This window comes from Coffea arabica, chromosome 2e (assembly GCF_036785885.1).
Source record: "Coffea arabica cultivar ET-39 chromosome 2e, Coffea Arabica ET-39 HiFi, whole genome shotgun sequence".
Taxonomy (NCBI): domain Eukaryota; kingdom Viridiplantae; phylum Streptophyta; class Magnoliopsida; order Gentianales; family Rubiaceae; genus Coffea; species Coffea arabica.
The window spans coordinates 37,382,287-37,406,292 of NC_092313.1; the positions used below are offsets into that span (position 1 = coordinate 37,382,287).

At 36.1% G+C, this 24,006-nt stretch overlaps 1 long non-coding RNA gene across 1 annotated transcript; it reads right to left on the reverse strand.

Moving 5' to 3' along the window:
• Positions 1-942: 942 nt before the first annotated feature.
• Positions 943-4,408, reverse strand: LOC113732493 (uncharacterized). The gene is made up of 3 exons (XR_003458772.2): positions 4,160-4,408; positions 2,290-2,368; positions 943-1,143 (listed from the first exon to the last, which is right to left on the reverse strand). It is a non-coding gene; the product is annotated as an uncharacterized lncRNA (long non-coding RNA).
• Positions 4,409-24,006: the final 19,598 nt, after the last annotated feature.

Genomic DNA, 24,006 nt, shown 5'->3' on the forward strand with positions numbered 1-24,006 from the left:
CCAATTTTTTTTTCTCTATCCACTCCTTCTCCTTTATACAAAAAAAAAAAAAAAAAAAAAAACTGTCAAGTGCCCTGACTATTAAAGCATCTCTCCTTCTTTATGTGCTGCGTTTCTTAACAAATTGTTAGGTAAAAAAAGTGCTTGTTTTGACTTGTTTAAACTTAAAACGAGCTGCGAAGATTATCAGGGTGATAGACATAGTTGTTGAATATATATATTTATACTATATATAAAAGAAGAGGGGAGGGGTTGGTGTAGACTTTTTGTGTCATTTTTTATAGTTCCTATTCTGTCCTCTAAATAGGGACAAAATGGTGCTGTCATCTCTCTAAAATAAACACTTACAAACACATACACACACCCCTATCTTGCAACAATTTCTTCTCCAAAAAAAAAAAGAAAAACACAATTCTTCGGTCCATAATTCTAAAAAAAGCTTGCAACAAATACTAAAAAAATTAATTATTTTTTAAATATTTTTTCTTTTAGATTTGCACACATATAGGGTATACCATTCCCACTAAATACAATATTACAAGTATTGCTGTTTGAATTGTAGCTCACTTGTTAAATGTCTTGGTTCAAACGCTTCTTTATCAAGTCTAGATATTTAATTGCACCTCAAAGTAAAAAAGAATTTTAATCAATTTACTATATCATCAATTTCTTTTATGCCAATTAATCACTTAACAAATTAATAGAGGGGCTTTACCATGAATGGATGAACTCAATTGGTGTTTGAGCATTGCTGGTTAAATTCTTTCCCCAATCAGTTGAGAAGTTGCTATTTACTGTATTTGCTAGCCACGAACAGGGTACTATATCAAAATTAGAAGTTAGCTCTAGTGCTTGTTGTGACGCCCCCACTTCTCCCTAAGGCGAACCAAAGGGTATCCGCGGAACGCCTGCCCAGCTCTCGCCAGGACTCACTACAATCCATCATTCAAAAGCTCGAAATACTTTAAGTAACTTCAATACATAATTAAAGTACTTCAAATATCTCACACTTACAATTATGTAGCTTTCAAGCTTAAATACAACCCAACGGAAAAGGTACAATAGCCATCCGTTATAATATAACTTAAAGTTTTCAAAAGAAAACAATCTAGTACTACTCACGAGCACCCTTGGTCTCGAACCCTGTAAAAGAAATCCACAACGTGGTATGAGCTACACAGCCCAGTGAGATTCCAAGACACTCTAACAGTTCAAATAAATCAAGTAAGTTGGGCATATCATATGCATGGTTCAAGGTTACACAATGGCATGTTATCATGAGGTGATAATCATTGTACGGGTAATTTGAGACATTTATCATGGTATGAGACATTAGCATGTATAGTTCACGAGTGATTGGAGCTTATTACAGGCATAGCTCAGGATTTCATGTTGGCATTTTAGCACGAAACAATCATCATGATACCAGGTAAACATATACTGTAGGATACGGTGTTCCAGTGGAACTCTGTCGGTCATCTGCACCTTATGACTTCCGGATCCCCTCAGTTTGACTGGCCATCACCTTATCCCTCCAGTGGTAATACTCGAGTATACCGAAACGGTGTCCCAAGGTTCCAACCTACCCGACCGAGCCCAGTCCTGGCTCGAGTAGGTTAGTAACGATGAGCAGGGCCCAATTCAGCTTAGAGCTTACAACATGCACAAGTAATCAAGTAATTCGGCAAAAGGTAAAATTCATCATTTGAGTAGGTCGAGTGAGGTAAAGTACACACTCGCCTAACAATGATGGACAACTTCATATAACATGCGATTCATGATAATCAAGTGATCAAGTAAGTTGGTGATTACGTAAGCAGATAATCAAGTAAGCAAGTAGCCGAATAGATTAGAAAACGGTAAGTAAACATGGTTAACGGTAAACGGTAAACGGTGGTAATTACGGTTAATTGGTAGACATATGTCATTTTAATAGGCCACCATTGGCCGTTTTCACTTTTTCCACATAAGAGTCGAGGAGATTCACTCCAACCGACTTATGCTGTCATAGCATAATTAATCATTTAAACACATCATGTAGATATGCTCTCCAAGCATTTCATATCTAATATTTCAAGTAATCACATAAATATGCTCTTTAAGCATTTCATATCGAATAGTTCAAATATACATATTTCAGGTATTTCATGTCGAGTAATTCAAGTATACCTTATTCAGATATGCATGAGTGTGGTAAATACTTAACATATAGCACTTAACACTTAATAATCATGGGTTATGCATGTCATAGACTTATTCCAATTACGTATTCCTATATGGAACACTCACCTATAGCAACAAGAGAGTAATACTCAAACAAATGTCTAGACGTCCACTTCGAGTTCCTCTTGAAGGTCCCCTTGAGCGCCTGGGCAAATAACCATCAACTATTATACACTATCACTTAGAACCCCTACTTATCAAAGAAGGTTATACAATCTAAGGGGAATTCATTAATTGGGCCTTAATTATTAATAATCGAGGCTCAAGAGTAAAGTTTTAAAGTCTAAAGAGAGAGACTAATATTTTCCATGAAATCGAGTTCAAAATGTTCAATCGGTATCGAGAAAAGAAGGCAAGTTTCCAAAATCTCATTTTCTAAGAAATTGACAAATTTCAGCTTTGGGTGTCAATTTTAGAAAAATCGTATCTTGCACTATGTAGGTCCAAAATTGGAAAGCTTGATACCGTTGGAAACTTCTTCAAAAGCGCTAAAAGTTCCTAGAAGATACTTTTCCATGATTCCAAACAGAAGGTATTCAAAAATTGACTCAAAGTTGCTGCTTGGGACCATTTAGACAGTTTCGGGGTTGGTTTTTGACCATCTTTGAAAATCCGGCAAAATTCATACAATACGAACTAACCTCCAAAATTTAGAACTCAATTAGAGCTACAATCAAAGTTTAAAACAAAACAAACGGTACAAGAATTGAAGTTTTGAGCGCCAAGATATAGCAGCTCAAAGTTGGCTAAAAATTCCTCCTCGATCAAGAATTTCCAGATTTAAACATGAACTTTGGGACTTTGTTTGAACATCTAAACAGACTCGAAATGGCACCAAATTTGGTATGATTATACTACCATATAAGGGCTATTCCTCTGTCAAATTTCATAGAAAAATATGCACGGAAAGTCACTTAACGAAATCACTCAAGTTTCCAAATTTTTAAGGCAAAGCTGCCTCGTGTATGAAAATTTCCTTTTCTAAACTTTTGACCAAGGGAAGATACCTAAAACATGTCTCGTTTATGATAATCAGGTCTAGCAAGAATTCAAAATACATTTGATAGGTGATTTACATCAGGAATTTCGAAATAACAAGTCCCAAGTCATTGTTAGTTACAAATCTGTCCAAGTGGAAAATTCTATCACTGTAGCTGTTTCAAACTTTGGTCACAACTCACTCAATTCAACTTGTAATTGGGCGTGCTTGATGGCGTTGGAAAGCTCTCTCATAAAGCTGAATTTTCTCAGAAGAAACCAGTTTCAAATTCCATTCACAAACAGCTCGTTTTTGAGCATGAAGATACAAGTCCTGTCCTGTCTCCTAGAGAGAAACGAAACAGGACAGTGATTTTCAATCGAATGGTGTTGCTCACTCAAGTGGAACTAGAATGTGAATTTGGTACCAATGGAAAGATGGGAATGTCTACTTTCAAATGCCACCGACGGCACTCAATTTCGACATCGGAGTAAAGAGTTATAGCCGATACAAGATGACTGCCTGGGCAATACGGGATTCATTTTCCAGTTTTGCTAACTTTGGAAATCAACTCATTTAACCAACCAAATCATGTTATTTTTCAATGAAATTTTGTACACACTCACAATAACATGTAAACAATATAATCAAGTCATTAGAACCTCAAAATTGTGCACAAAAATGGTCGGACAAGGCAGGGGTAAAACGGTCACTTTTGCTCCAAGCACCTCCTATGATTTTCTACCAACAATACAACATTAATCCACTAATTTAAGTACTAAACCACCATTAAATCCATCATCAAGCATGAGATCAGTCCTCAAGACAAATGTGGGAGTTCATAGAGCCCACCCATTTCATTTTACACCATAAACAAGCTACCCAAATGCAAATACTACCTTATACATGCAAGATGATCTTCATAAAGCAAGATTTAAGTGTTGGATTAACACCTACTTGATTAGAGGATGAAGGCAGAAATTTCGGCCCCTTAGATGCTCAAGAAAACCATGGATAGCAGCTCCTTTTCTTAGCTCAATGGGATCTCTAAATGTTTAGTTAAGTGTAGTTCGAATTTGGAGTGAATTGGAAGAGGTTTGATGAAGATTTGATGAAGGAAAAATGAAGAACTTGGTCTTGTTTTTCCTTGGAGTTGCACGGCTGGAATGAAGAAGGAAAAGAAGAGTTGCACGGCTGTTTGAGGTGATAAAGTGGAGGGTTTTGATCTGGTGTGATGCACCCATGTGAAACTAAAATGTGTGGCTCTCATTGATTCAAAGGTTAACTCTTTTTCCCGCGCGTTTCGTGTTCGATTCCTCTCGAATTTATTTCACTGGTGCACTAAACCTCTAATGCACTTATATTCATATAAATATTATTCACTCTCAATCGTCCCAAAATAAGGGTCTAAAGTTCCTGAATTTAAATCGCGCGTGTGAAAACGCGTATCTCCAATTTAAGCGCGATAACGCGAAACTTTCGAGAAATTCTTATAACGATAGTACTAATAACTATCACTTGAGTATTTAAACATTAAAATACCGAATTTAGGTCCATTGTACATGTCTCCAATATTCCAAACTTATTGTACTCTCAAGCGGATAAAATCTCCAAGCACTATTCACTATTTTTACTAAACGCGCTCCAGGAAATTAATTCGTGAAATGAGTTACTTTAAAAATATAACGAAGTTATATTACCATGCATTTAGGTCTAATAAGACTAGAAAATATTCCTCGAGGCAAATATCCAATTAAATAATTTATTAAGCCACAAATTAGGCTTAAAAATAATAGTTTTTACGAGTCCTCACACTTGTAGTTCAACTTGTGGTTGATGCAGTACAAGAAACCTTTTATCACGGACAATTGGACTCTTGAGATGGAATTAGGCACAAATCCTAGACTCTTTGTGACTATTGGTTGAGGGATTCTCTGTTTTCTTTCAATCTTGTTACATAGTTCTGCATTTCCGTTGGCTTCAGTTTCTTCAATTTTGTTTTGGAGTGTATAGTTAGTGTGATTGACGTAAGATTTCCCTCTTCTTATATAACCGCATGCTCATTAACGAAAAGCTAATAAATTTGTTCCAAAAAAAAAAGTGAGAGAGATAATAGTAACACTTAAGTCTATGAATTAGAATAAGGAAGGTATATATTGATCAATAATCAAAATATGCATTAACATTTTTTTAACACCCCACCAACCCTCTCATATCCTTTCCACCCCTAACTGTTATAATTCAAATCCTAAACTTAATCGTGGGAAAAATTCTAAAACCTTCCCTAAATAACATATTAAATAAGTATAACTAAATTTTCTATTTTTCTATTGACACACTTCTAAGGGAAACAAAATACAGGGCATAACTTGACTATTTTATAACATGAAACTTTAGCGAGCAATCATATTCCAAAGTGTAGATCAAAAGTTAAAAAACCAAAAGAAAAGCTAATTAGCTGTAAATGTTGATTTTGCACGTTTAAAACAAAATTTTCGAATACATAATGAGGAGGATATTCCCTAGTGGTGAAGTGGCTAGGCTCATCAATAGGTATGTTCTCTATCAAATCTGCAATGAGGAGGATATTCCCTAGTGGTAAAATTGTAGGTGGTATAAAATGGTGTGGGGAAAGGGTTGCATTCCGAAGCTTGCTTTTACTTTATGGTTGGCTGTAGAAGGAAAGCTTATAACAAAAGATAGACTGAGAAAATGGGGAATGCAGAATGTTGGTCTTTGTGGGGGGGATTGAGTCAGTAGACCACTTGTTTTTTGAGTGTATTTTTGCCAAGTCAGTTTGGCAAAAAGTACAAAAAATCTGTCTTTTATATAGAGGAGATATGTGCTGGCAGATGGAGGTGCAATGGTGGAGTGTTTTCTTGAAAGGTGAATCCTTTGCAACTCAACTTAGAAGGCTGGTTCTCTCTGCGACTGTTTGGCACTTATGGCAGGAGAGAAACAGCAGGGTCTTTAAGCGAACCAGCAAAACCAATGTTCAACTTGTTGTAGCAATTGTAAATTGTGTCCAATCAACGTGTGTATCTTGGGAGAGTGCTCCAAAAACAAAGGAAAATCTGGAACTAATGCTCGAATGGGGACTTGAATACAAGTGTTTGATGAGTTAGATCGGTGTTATATGTATATATGAGCCATAAACTAAGTACTTAGTTACTATAGAGATAGAGGCTTTGGAGTATATGGTGCTGATAGATACAGGAAATAGATTTATGATGTAATAGATGCAGAGTTTATTGTATACTTCTGCTGAATTCAATAAAAGCTCTTTCTGGAAAAAAAAAAGTTATTGTTTTCCAGTTTTACATATGAAAGATCTATACGTGGAACCAGTACTTAAATTTGAAATTGGCAAAATACTAACAAAAATTCAATAAAATAATTAATCGAAACTCATGAAGAACTTAGTTATTTAGAGATTTTTCATAACACAGTGAGTAAAACTTTTTGTGATATTAAAGTAGTTAGAAGTAAGCAAGTGAGCAACTAACTCTATTGCAAGATGAAACGTATTTAATAAGGAGAAAAAGTTCAAAATTTTTGTAAGGCAAAAGCGAGAAATGGAATTCTGTCAGAACTTTAGTAGGGGCAAAAAAAATTCAATGTAAAATTTTAAATTCTCTGAGGGCTAAAAGGAATTCTCAAAACTTAGGCGGGCAGCTGCCCCTTAGGTCCAGTAGTTAAATTATTAGGGATTTGTACTGTGCCTTTTAGATACTGTATGATAAGATTAAACTCACTGTTGGATATAGAATAAGAATTATCAATTCATAGATTATTTCAAGAGTTTGAATTAAAATGATAAGACAAGATGTAAATAGATTAGAATTATGGGTACAACATCCAAAAGGACTGCACCATTTTCTGAAATGTCAGCCAATTTCAGTCGGTTTTTAGTTTTTGTTTTCATTTTATTTTTTTATTGTCAATTTGTTCTGAACTTGGACCACTCCTGAAACGAAAGGATTCTAAATTGGATAATATGGTGTCCTTATTGTTACGAAAATAGTAACAACTACAATAATAAGAAACGGTTTTGACGTGATAATTTACTTTTCTTAAGGAAATTTGCCCCCACTACTCTACTACCGGATTTGCAGCAATTCCCTCTAGGAATAACAAAGCCAACCAGAATTTCCACACTGTAGTATGCAGAAACTCTCTCAAAACGATTTAGAGAATATTGTCTTGAACGAAAATAGAAGAATAGTATAAAAGTAAAAGTAAAGTGAGGCCTTTGTTATCTGGACGCTATTATTTATAACGTTCAGATGCCCCAAAAGAAATGTCATGTCTTTTGGATACGTATTTCTTCATGAATAGGTACCTTTTCAAAACTAATGGACACGTAAACGGTTGTATGTGTTGTATCATCAGATGCAACCCCTAAACGAGACCGTTTAGTTTGGAAGAAATATTAAAACGAAATTAATTTTAATTAATTTCGGTCCTCAAGATCCAAGTGCCAATCTTTTGACCATTAAATTTATATTTTAATTTCATAATCAACATAACAAATGCATGTGAAATTTTGAAGTTTCCCTCCAAAATTTCCTATTATTCAAATTGATTTGAATAGGTGTGCACTTGATTATAAACCTCTTCTATTTTTCATGTCTTTTCGATGTGGGATTCATCATTAACTAATTCCAACACTTATTTCTGTTAACAGCTATAATCAAAACAAAAGGTTTGTAAATCTAATATTGCCCTTTACTCATAACTCGTAATGTGTAAACTTCTACGAGGTTTCGATGAGCTTTTGGAGCACTTAAAAATGGTCTATATATACTATTCAGTTTGATGTTACTTATACACTAAGGAATACCCAAATCCGGAAACTAAAATGGAATTCATGAATGCTGTCTCTCATATGTAGATCAAAACATTTATATTCTCTAAAAAAATTAATGAAAAATTGGTCGATGTGAGGCAGTTAATTGTAGTTCTGATTATACTTTTTCGTTTTTGAAAAGTTGATTTTATTTTGAGTTCAAAAGAAAAAAAAGAAAAACATCTTTTGCGAGAGAAGGAAGAATTTCTTGGTAAAGCTTCTAGATTTATGAAATTCGAGCCTGTCCCAGCCTAATTTGGAGTAATCTTGTAGATAAAATCACAAATCTTTGCATCCCTCAATAACCTAATTTTCTTCAGATACTTTTGTACTTTCACCTTAATGAATTTCTGTCTCATGCTTGGTAATGATCCAATGACATGTCAAAGATGTTGCTTCATTTTAACCGTGCAATTTCTAAGATGATTCCTAAGCTGGTTACTTATCCACGAAAATTGTGCTACTCTTCTACCATGTTTGGATGTGAGATTATTTGAAATATTATTTAGAATAATTGTTGTAGCATTTTTTATGATGTGATGTATGTGAGATAGAAAGGTAATTGAGAAACTAAAAAAATAATGATTGTGAAGCCAAATAATAGCTATTCAAACGCACTGTTGCAGTTGGAAGCAAAGCTCAGCTCTGTACAGATAGACTAAACAGAACATATAATTGATCATGTCATTAATTGTTTTCTATAGAAACTTGTATTGATAGAGGAAATGTGAATTGAATGGTCTATGCTAGCTCAAAGCTGATTGCAGTTTACTTCTTGCTGCTTCTTTCTTATTTAAATGAATTTATGCAAAAAGGCCATTTCCATTTTCCCTAAAGCATCTAATTTGCTTCATAGTACCAAACCAGTAGGGCGCCGGTACCCGCATCTCAAAGGATTTGGCTGACGTGGACTTTGTTGGGGAATCAAGTGCGGATGTGCTAAATACGGCTATGTATAATGCTTTTTACAGGTTTTAATGTATATTTACATTATCTTGTTATACACATGAATTTTGGAATTTTTGGTTCGATTTTGTCTGCGTACATGAAATGCTATAAAAAGTACAATAATTTGCACAAGTGTATAAACGTAAAATAACATGACATAATTGCGCCAAGCCTTGATCATGCCTGTTCCGTGTCTTGGTCGGAACCGTACGTCTTCTTCAATCAACTTATACTTTTTTTTTTGTTGACACGATAGTTTCTAATTTATATTTATTTTTACTCTATACTTAGTGTTACACAATAATTTCTAATTCATACCCATTTCTATTTTATACTAGGGGAAAGAGTGGGCCAAATGGACCAATGAAGAATTCGAATAGGACTAAAAAATCAACAGACCAAATAGGTGTTTTTACACCTGTTGGTGAAATTTTTAAAAATCTCTTGATCTGCATCCAAGAATCTACGTACTCTAAAAGGTAGTCCAATCAACTTGTACTTGGTTAATCGGTACTTAAAGTTGGTCGCATCCTTGAGTAGTCAAACTTGATTTTTTTCACAAGATTTTAGTTAGCATTTTGTTTCTGAATGCCTATGTGTAGTGGAGTTCTTTCCCACTTGCGTGTACTTTGTTGATTAATTGTGCTTCGAAAAAGACCATACTAGCCCAGGATTACTTGGCTTTGTGAATATGAATTCATAAATTCCACTAAGAAGTTAAGAACTCCTTATCCAATTGCTATCTACATCCACCCTCTAACACTTTCATGGAAGGACGGCGTACTATTTATTTGTCCCCAAGATGGCAGCAAAACTTATTTATTTGGCCGTGAACTGTGTATATGCTAAGAGGCATTTTGTCGCTTCTTTAAAATTGAATCATTTTGAAGAATCTTTAATTTTGGTCAAGCAAAATAAACACCAGATAATCATGTACAAAAGTTTAGGAATCATGGCACTCTAACACCTGAACTCCTCAAATTAATGTTTCCTACCTAATCTGTGTAGTTATCATTTACTTTACGAGGTTTTGAATTTTCTTATATTTTTCAAATATGTTCACAATTTTATAGATGTATTGTACTTGTTAAATTGCAGATCTATTATTTCTAATGCATGAATAGTGATGTAAATCAAATTGTACTAGATAATTACCAACAGTCCTCCAATAAAATTTGCTATTTGTAAAAAAAAAAAAATTTTTTTTGCATACTTGTTCTCGTCCTTTTTACACATATAACATACATATATGCCAACAGAGATATAACTTTTATTCTATCAGTATAAGAAAACTAATCCAAATTCCTATGCCAAAACTTGTTGATTCCCCATAAGTCAATCCATGAAACAAGCAAGACCTTAAGTTGTTATGGCTGTGATAGTTTCTAGCCAAAAACAATTGTTTATCATCACATAAGACCAAAGCTTGTTTTTCCAGTGATCTTTGTGATTAGTACATTAAACAGCAGACAATACAGAAAACAATCGGATATAAGATCATTAATTTCTATCACTAGATATCTGCAACGTATCTGCAACGTATCTGCAACGTATGAAGATTTCGTATTCGACGAAATGATTAAGGAATCAAGTGGTTAGCGCAAAGAAAATTTGTCCAATATGCCGGAAAAAAGAAGGTTTCAAGACACAAAATATTGATAACCCTAATCTTAATAATTTATAATCAGCTTAGCATCAACTAAGCAATGAAAAGGTCTGACTAAGAATATTAAGTTAATTAAGTATCTTCTAGTTGTCAAATATACACAATTTGTTGGGAAAATGCCGGTTTTCATCCCCAAACTTTGGGGTAAGGACACATTTCGTCCCTCAACTTTTGGGCACGACACATTTGATGTCTGAATTAATAATTTTTTACCAATGTCATCCTCAAATGGCAATTTAGCCAATTTTTAACGGAACTGGTCATGTGATTTTCACATGACCGTTAAGTAAACTTAAATCACATTTTTAACAAAACTGCCAATTTCCTGCATGCAATCAGTCAACTTTTGGTAATTTTGACTAAGCATCCATCAATAAACACTTGCGTCCCGTACGTAAGGGGGGGGGAAGCTAAAAATAAGGATAAAATGAAAAATGGGCAAGAAAAGAAATAATCAACATGAAAAATGAAAAGGGATAATTTCACAAACATCCCTTGAGATTTTTAATAGTTACAAAAAACTCTTAATTTTGAAAAGGGATAATCAGATAGTGTCGTGAGATTTGAAAAAGGGGAAGGAGGAGGAGAAGGGATTAGAACCTAGGATTTCTAATTCATGAAATCTTAATTTTAATTGCTAGACCAAAGTCTGCTCGACTACAAAAATGACACTCAGTAGCAAACGAAGCCAGCAATACTTTAGAGATGCACGCTTGTACGTATAGGGATCCATTTCTATATATTTGTTCTTATATTTAGAGGAAAAATATCTAAAGATGGATGGAAACATGCCTTAAAGCACAAATTCACTTTCATTTACAAAAAGTATAGCCAGTTTAAAGTTTGAGGTCAGATGTAATCTTCCTTTTTTTTTCTGAAATAATAGAAGTTTTTATTTCTACTAATAGAGAAATTACACTGTATGAGCAAGGGCTCAAGTTTTTCTTCACAAAAGTGTACTAAGACACTGAGGATCAAAGAATTCCTCATCAAAATGTAAATGCATTGCTTGCTTACTCAGTTTATGACTGAGGCTATTAATCCTATCATTACCCGACTGAATATCAAATTATCATGTCCTAAACATTAAGCTAAGATCTTTTATGTATTGTACGTGGGCTGCTAGTCGCATGTTGCATGGGACTTGACAGTTGATAAGCTTGGAAACCTGATTGCTTGGTGTCTGAAGTTTGATATTGAGGCAGCCTCGTTCCTTTAGCTTGCAAAGTGCCAACTGTATAGCCACAAGATTGTCTAGTACAGGTGATCCAGTGCTTCTTTCTTTCATCATCCATACTGCACATATGTGGTGCATGCTGTTTTCTGCCGTAATGCCAATTCCCATGTTCTGACCTTCGAAGTGTTGTCCCACATGTACACAAATGATCAGTGTATTTGCATCTTCTCCCACCATTTCCTCTTGTGCATTTGCTGTATCTGTTTCTGAGATGCTCACTTGTTGTTCAGCCTGTTAGGATTTCAGATATTCCTTCCCTCCATGACTGCCTATGTAATCACTTTCATTGGATGTCTCTCTTTGTCTTCGAACTCTACTGCATTCTTGGCTTTCCAAATCTGCCAGAGAATGTCAACTGTCAATGTTATATGTTCCCTTCCTTCCTTCCTAGCTTTAACTTCCATTAGTATACTCCACCATTTTCTGAAGTCGTTTGTGAACTCATGAAGACCATCCCATTGTAATGGAGCCATCTTCCATATCATCCTTGCTTTCCTGCACTGGAAGAAAATGTACTCCACTGTCTCACGGTTTTCACCACATTGCTTACAAATTAATTCCCCTTTCCCTGTTCTCCGAAAGATTGCCTCTCGTCCTGGTAACACTTGATGCAGGCACTTCCATAAAAACAACTTGTGCTTGTGCTTTACTCTAAGTTCCCATAGCTGTTTCCAGATTTTGCTATTTCCCCCTGTCCAACTTGTTTCCCCCTTGTTGTTCATTTGTACAATAGACTGCTTGGCAGGACATGTGAGTGCTGCATAAGCAGACCTGACAGTATAGGTTCCGTTTTTGCTATGAGTCCAAAAGTAGCAATCTGGTCTCCTTGTCAAGCTTATAGGTGTTTTGAGTATGTGGCCTGCTTCCTGTGAACTAAAAAACCTGAAAATGAGAGCTGATTTCCACCTAAAGTTGGATATTAGCTCACAAACTTTTGTGACCTTGCAACCCGGGGGTTTTGTGGATTCAATCTTACCTCCCTTACTTCCAACATCCAAGCATCTTCCCAAATTCTGGTACTTTTCCCATTTCCAATTTGTTTCCTAGCTCCTCTCTTGCGCTCATCAAACTCTTCCATATCCATGATGCATTACCCTTTACTTCACAGCTCAAGAGTGTTGTCTTGCGATAGTACCTAGCTCTCAACACTTTGCTAAGCAAAAGATTGGGGCATGTGAGGAGCCTTCAAATCTGTTTGCCTAGCAAAGCTTTATTAAAACTTTGAAGATCTTTGAAGCCAAGTCCACCAGCTTTTTTTGTAGTTGTTATTTTCTTCCATGAAACCCAATGCATTTTCGTTTTACCTTTCCCCTCCCCCCCACCAAAATCTTGCCATCAGAGAGATGATGTCTTTGCATAACCTCATGGGCAGCTTAAAACACGACATGACATAAGTTGGCATTGCTATAGTTATTGCTTTCAGCAAAACCTCTTTCCTGCTTGACTTAGCTGTGTATTTCTACAGTTGAGGATTGTTTTTTGGCATTTATCTCTGATGAAGCCAAAGATTTGCTCTTTGGTTTTTGTGATTGATAGGTTGTAATTTTATCATTTAATTTATTATTAATTTCCCCTATTACCTGACCCGATGTGGATTAATTGTTGGATTCTACTCATTTTTAGTATTTTGCATTTATTTCAGAGAGTAGAACGAAAATATGATAACAAGTGTCAATTTGACAGAAAAGGAATCCAAATAATAGAGCTTATTCCAGGGGCATTTTTGGAAAAGGAACACTTATTCCTATTTTGGTAATTGCTGCAAAAGAAAAAGGACGGCTGAAGGGCTTCTTCTTCCTGGTGGGAGCCGCCGCACAATGGATGCTTAGTTAGTAATAAGATAGAATAGGAATTGAGAGCAGAGAACTAGCACTATCTATAGCTTTTGACTTTTCTTCGTTTCTTTAGTTTTGAGTAGTTTTTCATCTTCTTGGTACGTAGGACTTTTAGCTTAGCGTTTCTTTTGACTCTTCCTTGGAGTCTTGGGTGGATTCCTCCTACGCATGTCAGGAGCACTTGGAGGATTCAATCACTTTCTGTATTCTTTTACCAATTGAACGAATTGAACCCCTTCGATCAAGGACAATGGCCGCGACTTTTACTTCAATTTTGTATGGGTTTTTTGCATCAAATATGAACTAATTTTCTCACTCTAGTCAAGGGACAACGGAGGCCCTGACTCGCCTAAAAATTGTGAGATCGATTTAATTTTATCCTTTTCTTTTATTTATTGGTATTCACATATTCCTTGATTGCAGTACTTATGATTATTTAATTAATTGATTGTCTTGGATCCGAATAATTAGTTAACTTGATAATCTATTGTCAATTAGGGCATTAAACCCGTAATTGTTTAATTGCCTCAAAATAGTGTCAACTGGCATGATTAGGTTTGTTTCAGAGGAATACGCGAGCTAATCTAAAATATCCCTGGTAGTGCGTTATTTGGTTAGAATAGCGCTTCTCTAATACATAAGGCAATTGGGGAATTAAATGTTACGGGCGTACTTAAGATTATTTCTCAATTAGGGCAATGATTAACGGGCGTACCTTAATCACCGACACAGTAAGGAGGGGTTGACTGTCATCGCTTGTTTGATAGTTATAACCTATTTATTAGTAAATAATTAGAATTGCCTTTGTTTCAATGATCAATTAGGTGACCATTACTGAAATTATTTCTTGGCTAGATCATTAGTTATCATTCATTTGACTTTAGTAAATTGTTATTTAATTTTTAGTAGTTTCTTGGATTTTATTTGCATTTATTTGATTGTCACCTTCTACACAAAAATACCCCCTAGTTACTGTGAATTTGAAAAGAAACAGTTACACCAAATTCCTGTGGATTTGACCCTGCTTACCACTATTTACAAAAATTAACTTTAGTTGAGCAGGTTTTATTATTGCACAGATCCGACACCCTGTCAATTTTTTGCGCTGTTGCTGGGGACTGTTGCCAGATTAATTTGTTTCTTTTTGAGTTCATCTTGTTTTCATTTTCTATTTATTTTTCTCTTATTTTTTTATATAGTTTATGGCTGCTAACATTCCGTATTTTGATGATAGACTGGACTTTATTCCTGAATGGATTATGAGACTCGTGTTTTTCCTAATGATCAATTGGCTGTTGCAAATTGTGGAACTTATTTTGCTTCACGTTATTCAACCGACATATGCCCTGCATTTCAAGATAACCTAAGTGCTCCAATTGATACTTTTGGAGATTTTTCACCTCGATTTCAAACGTGATATAACCCTTACTCAAACAGGTATGATCAAGGATGGTAGGATAATTTCAATTTTAATTGTGCGACCGAGCCAATGAATTTTTAACAGCAAGAGTCTCAACAATCACCATCCATGTCAGGTATGTCTCTTGAAAAAAATGATTGAATTACTAGCTACTAATACATATCGATTTCATCATGAGACACAAATGAGTATTCGTAACATGGCGGATCAAGTGCAACTATTAACATCCGAGATGGCGGATCAAATGCATCTATTGACATCTAAGATAACGCAATTAGCTTCTCACATGTGTGAAGAATTGCCCTTATAGACCAACATCAACCTTGAAGAAGATGAGAGTGCAATTATCCGGGCAAATGACATGGAACTGCAAGAGTTTCAAGAAAATGGATCTAAAGATGCAGTTGAAAAGGAAGCTGAAGTGCAAGAAATGAGACCCCAGTATAAAATCGTTCAAGTGAATGAATCCAGTGAACAATCTCCAATTACGATGACATCTCCTCCATTCCTTAATCAATATTCTCCTGATTCTTATTCTTTAATTCCTGTTAGTGAAATTGACTTTATTATACCAGAAAATTTTAAATTTCATGACAGAAATAAATTAAGAGTAGTGATAGCAAGATATCTTGGACCAATAAATGAACGTGAGGGAGGAGTGAATGGAGAATTCAAATTATAGTTGACTTGTTTGGCGCCATTTACTAGTCCATGGAAGACTGTAGCTCGTGTGCTCAAGGATTACTCTATTTACGAGGGTTATCAGGACTATATAGAGGATGAAGCATTAAAACGAGTCACAAGATTTTATCCGCTCTGAACAAACATGACAATGTCTAGCCAAAGACGTTAAAAAAAGGCGCTCATTAGGAGGCAACCCAATTTCTTTTAGTTATTTGTTCGATTTTGTTTGATAGTTTAAATATGTTTTCCTTGAGTTTGATTGATTTTTTGCTTCAATTTTCATTTTTGATGATTCGTAGACAACTATCTGACATGACGCGCCCGTATCAACTGGGCACGTGGCACATTGCGACTTCCTGGTGCTTAGCAAAAAGGGTTTCGATCCCCTTGATGTGCCTGCATCAAGTCATCCGAAGAGCTCATCATCAGAAGGGTTCTGGCCCTCATGACGTGCCCGCGTCATGTTCACGGGAAAGATAGGCATTCAAAACCTCAGAAAATTTTGATTTCCTTTTAATCTCAAATTTTGTAGTAATACATTTTGCCTAAAAAATAATAAAATAATAAAAAAAATTTTTTTAAAAAAATGAAAATCAACATTCTCGAAAAAAAATTAAAAAAAGAAAAAACCAAAAACTATTTTATTTTTATTTTTCTCTTTTCTTTTTCTTCCTTTTCTTTTCTTTCTTTTTCTTTCTTTTCTTTTCTTCCTTTCTTTATTTCTTCCTCTTTTCTTTCTTTCTTCTCCCCTGTTTCTTCTTCTCTTTCTGCCGAGCACCTCTCACGCCCACCGCTATCTCGCTCACCATCCACGTCACGTCGCTGCCACTTCCAGCCGCTCCAACATCGATGCTAACGTGCATAGCATGGCGCAGAATTTGGTAGCCCTCATGCATCATGCGGGTCTTACGCCTCACTTTGGTTATCATCCACCACTTTGGCATGATTTCAGGGAAGTTTTGTTGTCTTTTCTCCTACTTTTGATGTTTATTTGTTACATTGAGGGCAATGGGTCATTTAGCTGTGGGGGGGCAGATTTGGTGCTAGCGTTTTTAGTTTTTATTTTCAGATGTTTTCCTTTTATTTTTAGTTTGTTCTTTGTTTAGTTTTCGTTTACTTCTTTTTATCTTTTAGTTACTTCTTTTATTTTTAGTTTTTGTCTAGTTTTTGCTACTTGGTGTCATTTGATGTTGGATTGTTGACTCCAATGCTACTATTGCCAAGTTTGAGTAATAAAAGTGTATCAAGTTGATGTGGTTGAATCCAAAAACATCTCTTTGGTGAATATTGGTGATTGTGTATCTCTTCTAATTTTTGGTTAACTCTTCTAAGCAGTGGGAATGATTGTTGGCATTTTCATGTGAATTGGTCCAGTGATTAACTTTAGTTCTCCATATTTGAAAAATGAGGCTAGTTGCTGCTATTTTGTATGTGATATTGTGAGTTATTGTGTTGTTTGGTTGTAAATAAGAGTTGAATGTACTCCTCTAGTTGTTACTACTGAGTAACCGGGGGTTTTCACCAAAAGTGTCGATTCTCACGTCCAAAAGTAGTAATTTCTATGAGTACGTGATCGTATAGCTATAGGAGCTGAGTAACCGGGCTCCTTCATCTGAAAAATGTCGGAGTTCGCATTAAAAGTCTCCAATGGCTAGAGACTAAGTCTTTTGTACTATTTTAAAAAAAGGGAAAAAAATACAAAATAGAAAACGTGAAAAAAAAGTGTAGGTTGTGTTAGTATGTGACAGAAGTCAGCTTGCCGATTTATGGATCTAATGTTGAGATTTTGGTTAATATTTGGACCATTTGCTGATAAATGTTGTGCGTCATTCCTTTTTATTAGATTAGTTAACCTGGAATTAAAAGTGTCTGTGGTTTAGAAGCTAACCGGGGTGGTGTTTCTCGGATTTTAATCACCGATGCTTGATATATGTTTTTTCCTTGATATCTTGGCAATATGGTAGATGGAGCAATGGCCATTATCAAATATTGGTGTTTGTTTACTGTTCTTATGCCTGAGAACAAGCATGGTTTAGGTGTGGGGGGAATTGATAGGTTGCAATTTTATCATTTAATTCATTATTAATTTTCCCTATTACCTGACCCGATGTGGATTAATTGCTGGATTCTACTCATTTTTAGTATTTTGCACTTATTTCATGGTGTAGAGCGAAAATATGATAACAAGTGTCAATTTGACAGAAAAGGAATCCAAATAATAGAGCTTATTCCAGGGGCATTTTTGGAAAAGGAACACTTATTCCCATTTTGGTAATTGCTGCAAAAGAAAAAGGACGGCTGAAGGGCTTCTTCTTCCTGGTGGGAGCCGCCGCACAATGGATGCTTAGTTAGTAATAAGATAGAATAGGAATTGAGAGCAGAGAACTAGCACTATCTATAGCTTTTGACTTTTCTTCGTTTCTTTAGTTTTGAGTAGTTTTTCATCTTCTTGGTACGTAGGACTTTTAGCTTAGCGTTTCTTTTGACTCTTCCTTGGAGTCTTGGGTGGATTCCTCCTACGCATGTCAGGAGCACTTGGAGGATTCAATCACTTTCTGTATTCTTTTACCAATTGAACGAATTGAACCCCTTCGATCAAGGACAATGGCCGCGACTTTTACTTCAATTTTGTATGGGTTTTTTGCATCAAATATGAACTAATTTTCTCACTCTAGTCAAGGGACAACGGAGGCCCTGACTCGCCTAAAAATTGTGAGATCGATTTAATTTTATCCTTTTCTTTTATTTATTGGTATTCGCATATTCCTTGATTGCAGTACTCGTGATTATTTAATTAATTGATTGTCTTGGATCCGGATAATTAGTTAACTTGATAATCTATTGTCAATTGGGGCATTAAATCCATAATTGTTTATTTGCCTCAAAATAGTGTCAACTGGCATGATTAGGTTTGTGTCAGGGGAATACGCGGGCTAATCTAAAATAACCCTGGTAGTGCATTATTTGGTTAGAATAGAGCTCCTCTAATACGTAAGGTAATTGGGGAATTAAATCCTACGGGCGTACCTAAGATTATTTCTCAATTAGAACAGTGATTAACGGGCGTACCTTAATCACCGGCACAGTAAGGAGGGTTGACTGTCATCACATGTTTGACAGTTATAACCTATTTATTAGTAAATAATTGGAATTGCCTTTGTTTAAATGATTAATTAGGTGAACCATTGCTGAACTTATTTCTTGGCTAGATCATTAGTTATCATTCATTTGACTGTAGTAAATTGTTATTTAATTTTTAGTAGTTTCTTGGATTTTATTTGTATTTATTTGATTGTTACCTTCTACACAAAAATACCCCCTAGTTATTGTGAATTTGAAAAGAAACAGTTACACCCAATTCCTGTGGATTCGATCTTGCTTATCACTATTTACAAAACTTAACTTTAGTTGAACAAGTTTTTATTATAGCACAGGCCTGACACCCTGTCAGTGATTACCATTGGCAACCCGAAGTACTTCCCTTGCTTCACCACCTTTATACGTTGTAAACTTCTGCAAATTTCTGTTTGTGCTTGTCTCTCCACATTTCTACTAAAACAAACTGAAGATTTTTCCATGTTGATAACCTGTCCGGATCCTTTTTCATATGTTTTCAGAATTGTCATCACTTCTTGAGCTTGCTTCTTATCCGCTTTGCAAAAAACTAACTAGTCATCAGCAAAGAAGAGGTGAGTTAGTGATGGTCCACTTCTACTAATCTGCATTCCAGTCAAACTTTTGCTCCTTTGTGCTTGAGCCAGCAAGTTGGAAAAACCTTCGGATACTAGTAGAAACAAATAAGGCGACAATGGGTCTCCTTGTCTAATCCCTCTTGACGGTATCACATATCCTTTAAGCTCACCATTTATGTTGAAAGAAAAAGAAACTGTTGAGATGCATTCCATTATCCAATTTATCCATGTATCACAAAATCTCATTTTTTGCATAATTGCCTTTAGGTATCCCCACTCAACCCTGTCGTAAGCTTTCGACATATCTAGCTTTAGAGCCATAAACCTATTAGATCCTTCTCTTTTGTTTTTGAGGTAGTGCAAGTACCCGTGAGAAATAATGACATTGTCCAAAATCTGTCTTCCAGGTATAAAGGCTGCTTGGTTTTTACTAATACAGTTTTCCAAAACCTTTTTCAATCTATTTGCTAGAATTTTGGAAATGATTTTATAGAGTACATTATAAAGACTTATAGGCCTAAACTGCTTAACCTCAGTGGGATTATCAACTTTGGGAATGAGTGATATGGTTGTGTGATTCAAAGCCTTTAACATATGTCCAGAATGAAAGAAACTTTTGATTGCTAGAGTGATGTCATTTTTAAGAAAGTGCCAATATTTCTGAAAGAAAATTGGTGTCATGCCATCAGGTCCCGAGGCTTTGGTTGGATGCATAGAGAAAAGTGCATCTTTAATTTCTTTTTCCATGACTGGTTGGGTTAGATCAATGTTCATGTGATCCGCTATTGACTGTAATATTCCCTCTAGAACCATCTCAGTTGGGGTCCCTCCCTTGCTACTAAAAAGCTCCTTGAATTGTTTAACAACCTCTTCTCCAATTTCCTCCTCAGATGTAGTCCAAGTTCTGTCCTCCCTTTGTATTCTTTGCATTTTGTTTCTCTTTCTCCTACCTTTCACACTAGAGTGGAAAAAATGAGTATTTTTATCCCCCTCCTTCAACCATTGCACTCTAGATTTTTGACTCCAAAAGAGTTCCTCTTCATCATAGGCCTTATTTAATTTTCTTCTGAGATCCTTATTGGTACCCTTTTTGTCTTCGCACTCCTTACCTTGAAGCTGTTCCAATTGTTTTTTCAGACTGTCAATCATGCTTCTAGCATTTCCTTGGAAGGTATTTCTCCATTTCAGAAGAGCGACTCTGCATTTAGCTATTTTCTTATGCACTTTGAACATATTAGAACCTGTTTGTTCCTTCTCCCATGCATGCTTTATGACTTGTTCCACACCCTCTTTTTCATCCATCTCTTATCAAAAAAGAAGTGTTTCTTTTTCTTCTCCTTGAGAGGATTGGAGTCTATTAGCAACATACAATGATCTGATCCCAGATTCTCTATGTGTTTGACTGTGGTTCTGTCAAAATTTTGGCTCCACTCATTACTTACCAAGGCTCTGTGACGACCCCACCATACCCAGAGGCGTACCAAAGGGCTTAGCGGACCGTCTGCCTAACTCGCGCCAGGACTCGAAAACGCAAAGCAATGAAAGCTATATAAACCAAAAGAGTACTATTCACAATATATACATTGGCAAAAGAGTTCTATTTACACCCTCAACAGCAGATTTCCAGACCACTACATCACCTTATGATAAAAACCAAAATCAGAAAGTAGACCCGAAGAAGGGTTCTTACACGGATCTCTATAACAAGAAGGACCAGCTTAATTGTCCGGTTACTACAAACTAAACCTAGCTATACTAGTGACAGTGCCAAAAAGTCTCCCGCGTCGGCCCCTGTTAAGGAAAACAAAGGGAAAGGGGTAAGCTATACGTTTAGTAAGTAACAGGGGTAAAAACGCAAATGGCACATCAAGACAAACAATTACGTCACAAAGATGCCAAGTCAAAAGCAAAAGAAATAACAGCACTAGTTACGGATACAAGTTGGCTCTAAAGCCAAGTCATTTGCCTCGTGTGACCTCCTGTCGACACTCCATACACCACAAATAAAGGTCCGTAAAACTCCACTTGTACTCCCACCATACCCCTTATCACCCTTACTGGCCAGTCAACCGCACAAAATGGCTCGAGCAATCAAAACGAAATCGAACTTGGTTCACAAACATGGTGACCTCAAGATTAGGTTGAACTGATTTCGACCAAGCCCCGGCCGACTCGAATAGTCCGTCTAGGTCTTGAGATCGGGCCCCAAACTCATCATATTTCAAAAAGTCACCCCGAGCGACAAGCTCCAGGGGTTCAGTCCCAAAACAATTCATATACGCATGTCATGTACAAATACAAGTGCAAATTAGGGTTTAGGTCGAGTGTGATAAAATATACCCTCGCCTAAGTGCCATTTTATTCACATCAATGCACATAAGCAACTTATACATAGAAACGGCCTGAATACTTACATAAAAAGCAAGTATAGCAAAAGTACAAAAATCAAGTCGCGTGCGACAGCTAGTGGGTCCCACTGGCTCTGCCTAGCCTGCTACCGTCTGCAATAGAAGGTTGTATCATATTATTTCACAAACAGCTACTAAAATGTATAAATCAAGCAAAAATGGCAAAATGGACACGCGCGCCCACGGAAACGGCGAATGGAAACGGAAACGGCCGGCAAGATGGAAACGGGCAGATTTGCTACCCTGAACCGTTTTCACCATAAGTTAGACTATGAATGTCGGATTAAGGTGTATGAAGTACCGTTGCGAAGCTAAGAAGAAGGGCTACAACTTTCATGAAGACACCTCAACCCAGATCTCAATGGGTATAGGTCAAAATTGGGACAAACAGTTCCAAAATTTCATATTTAGGCTGACGGACAGGGTATGTTTTAATGACCATAACTCCTTGCTCACAAATGAAAATCAGGAAATTCCGAAAGAAATAGATAGCCAGTACATAAGGCTCCAACCTTTGTGTTGTGACCAAAGTTTGAATCAGTACAGACCATAGGGAAAAAGGGGTCCAAAGTTCGTGCTCAGAACTGACCAGCTTCAACGACAATTCTGACACCTTACATTGTTTTGAGCATAACTGGAGCTACACTCATCGGATTGGGCTAAAAGTTTGCAGGAACAACAAGGACTTAAGAAGCTACAACTTTTATGTTTTGGACAAACCCTGAATCAATACGTAGCATAAAGAAAAAGGGAGCCAAAATTCGGGTTCTGGGCTGCCCTGTTTTCCAGTTCGAACGGTTTCGCACGTCGCAAACGCATGATCCGTTTCTATGGTTCTCATGCAAGTTTTCTAACCAATTTCATACCAAATAACACACACATATACTAGTTCCGAATAGTTTCACAAGAGACCCAAAAATTCCTTTCCCAATTTAACCCCAAAACCTAGCAAACACTAACCATGGTTTAGGCTCTAACCTTACTAGCTCCAACTAGCTTCAAAACCTTAACCAACCAAACCCTAACCATCTAAGCCCTAGCTCAACCAAACTAACTTCCCTTTAAACTAGAGTTTCATGACTAAACTGGATTTTGCTAAGATCCAACCATACAAGTAAAATTAATACATCAAAGATTCTATTTACAAGTCAAATAACCAACCAAATCCACTTAAAGAACCACGAAGCAAGAAACCCTAATTTCTTCCTAGCCTTGACCGAATTTTATGCAGCAATGTATCACCAAAATAAACCTTCAAACTACACTATAATCACCATATAAACCATAAAAGTGTACAACCACAACAAGAGAATCACTTTCATGGCTTCAAGATTCATTCACCAAAAATCAACTTCCAAGTGAGATGATTTACCTTCAAGTAAGCCTTGCAAGTGATGAAACTACAACAAGCAAGTGCCCAAGTTGTTGCCCTAAGCTCCAAGATCAAGATGGATGGCTAAAACTTGGATGAACTTGGAAGAAATCCTCTCTTCTTCCTTGGCTTCAATCTCGGCTCTCTCTCTCTCTCTCTCTCTGTCTTGAAGTTTGTTTGGTTTATAAACTATGTTTAGCTTCTATTTCCTTGGTATAATATAAGTCAAAGACTCCAAAAGATATTTTCCACTTCAACCAATCACGCAAAAGTTTGAATTTTGCTCCTTAGCCCTTACACCTTCACTTTCTCTTTCTTACACTCTTGCCCATAAATATATGAAAAGCTTTCAATTAACTCCATAGAGTATACACTTAATCTAGTCCAAAATCCTTAATCACACTTAATCACTTCACTAACCACCCTTCTATCTTAATCATCCATTCTTAATCATCCCTTATTCCACATAAAAGCAACTCAACAACACACTTTTTAACATGGGCAAAATCAAAGGCTGTAAAACCAACTTAGGGTTTCTAATGGATTGTACACTAGAGGTTTTAGTAATAACCCAAATTAGGGTTTTCAAATTATTTAGGCAAAATAACATTTTAAAGAATTACCACCAACCTTAAAACCAGGTTTTATAGAAAAAAAATAATGCTAATATTCCTTATTCAAATAATATCAAAA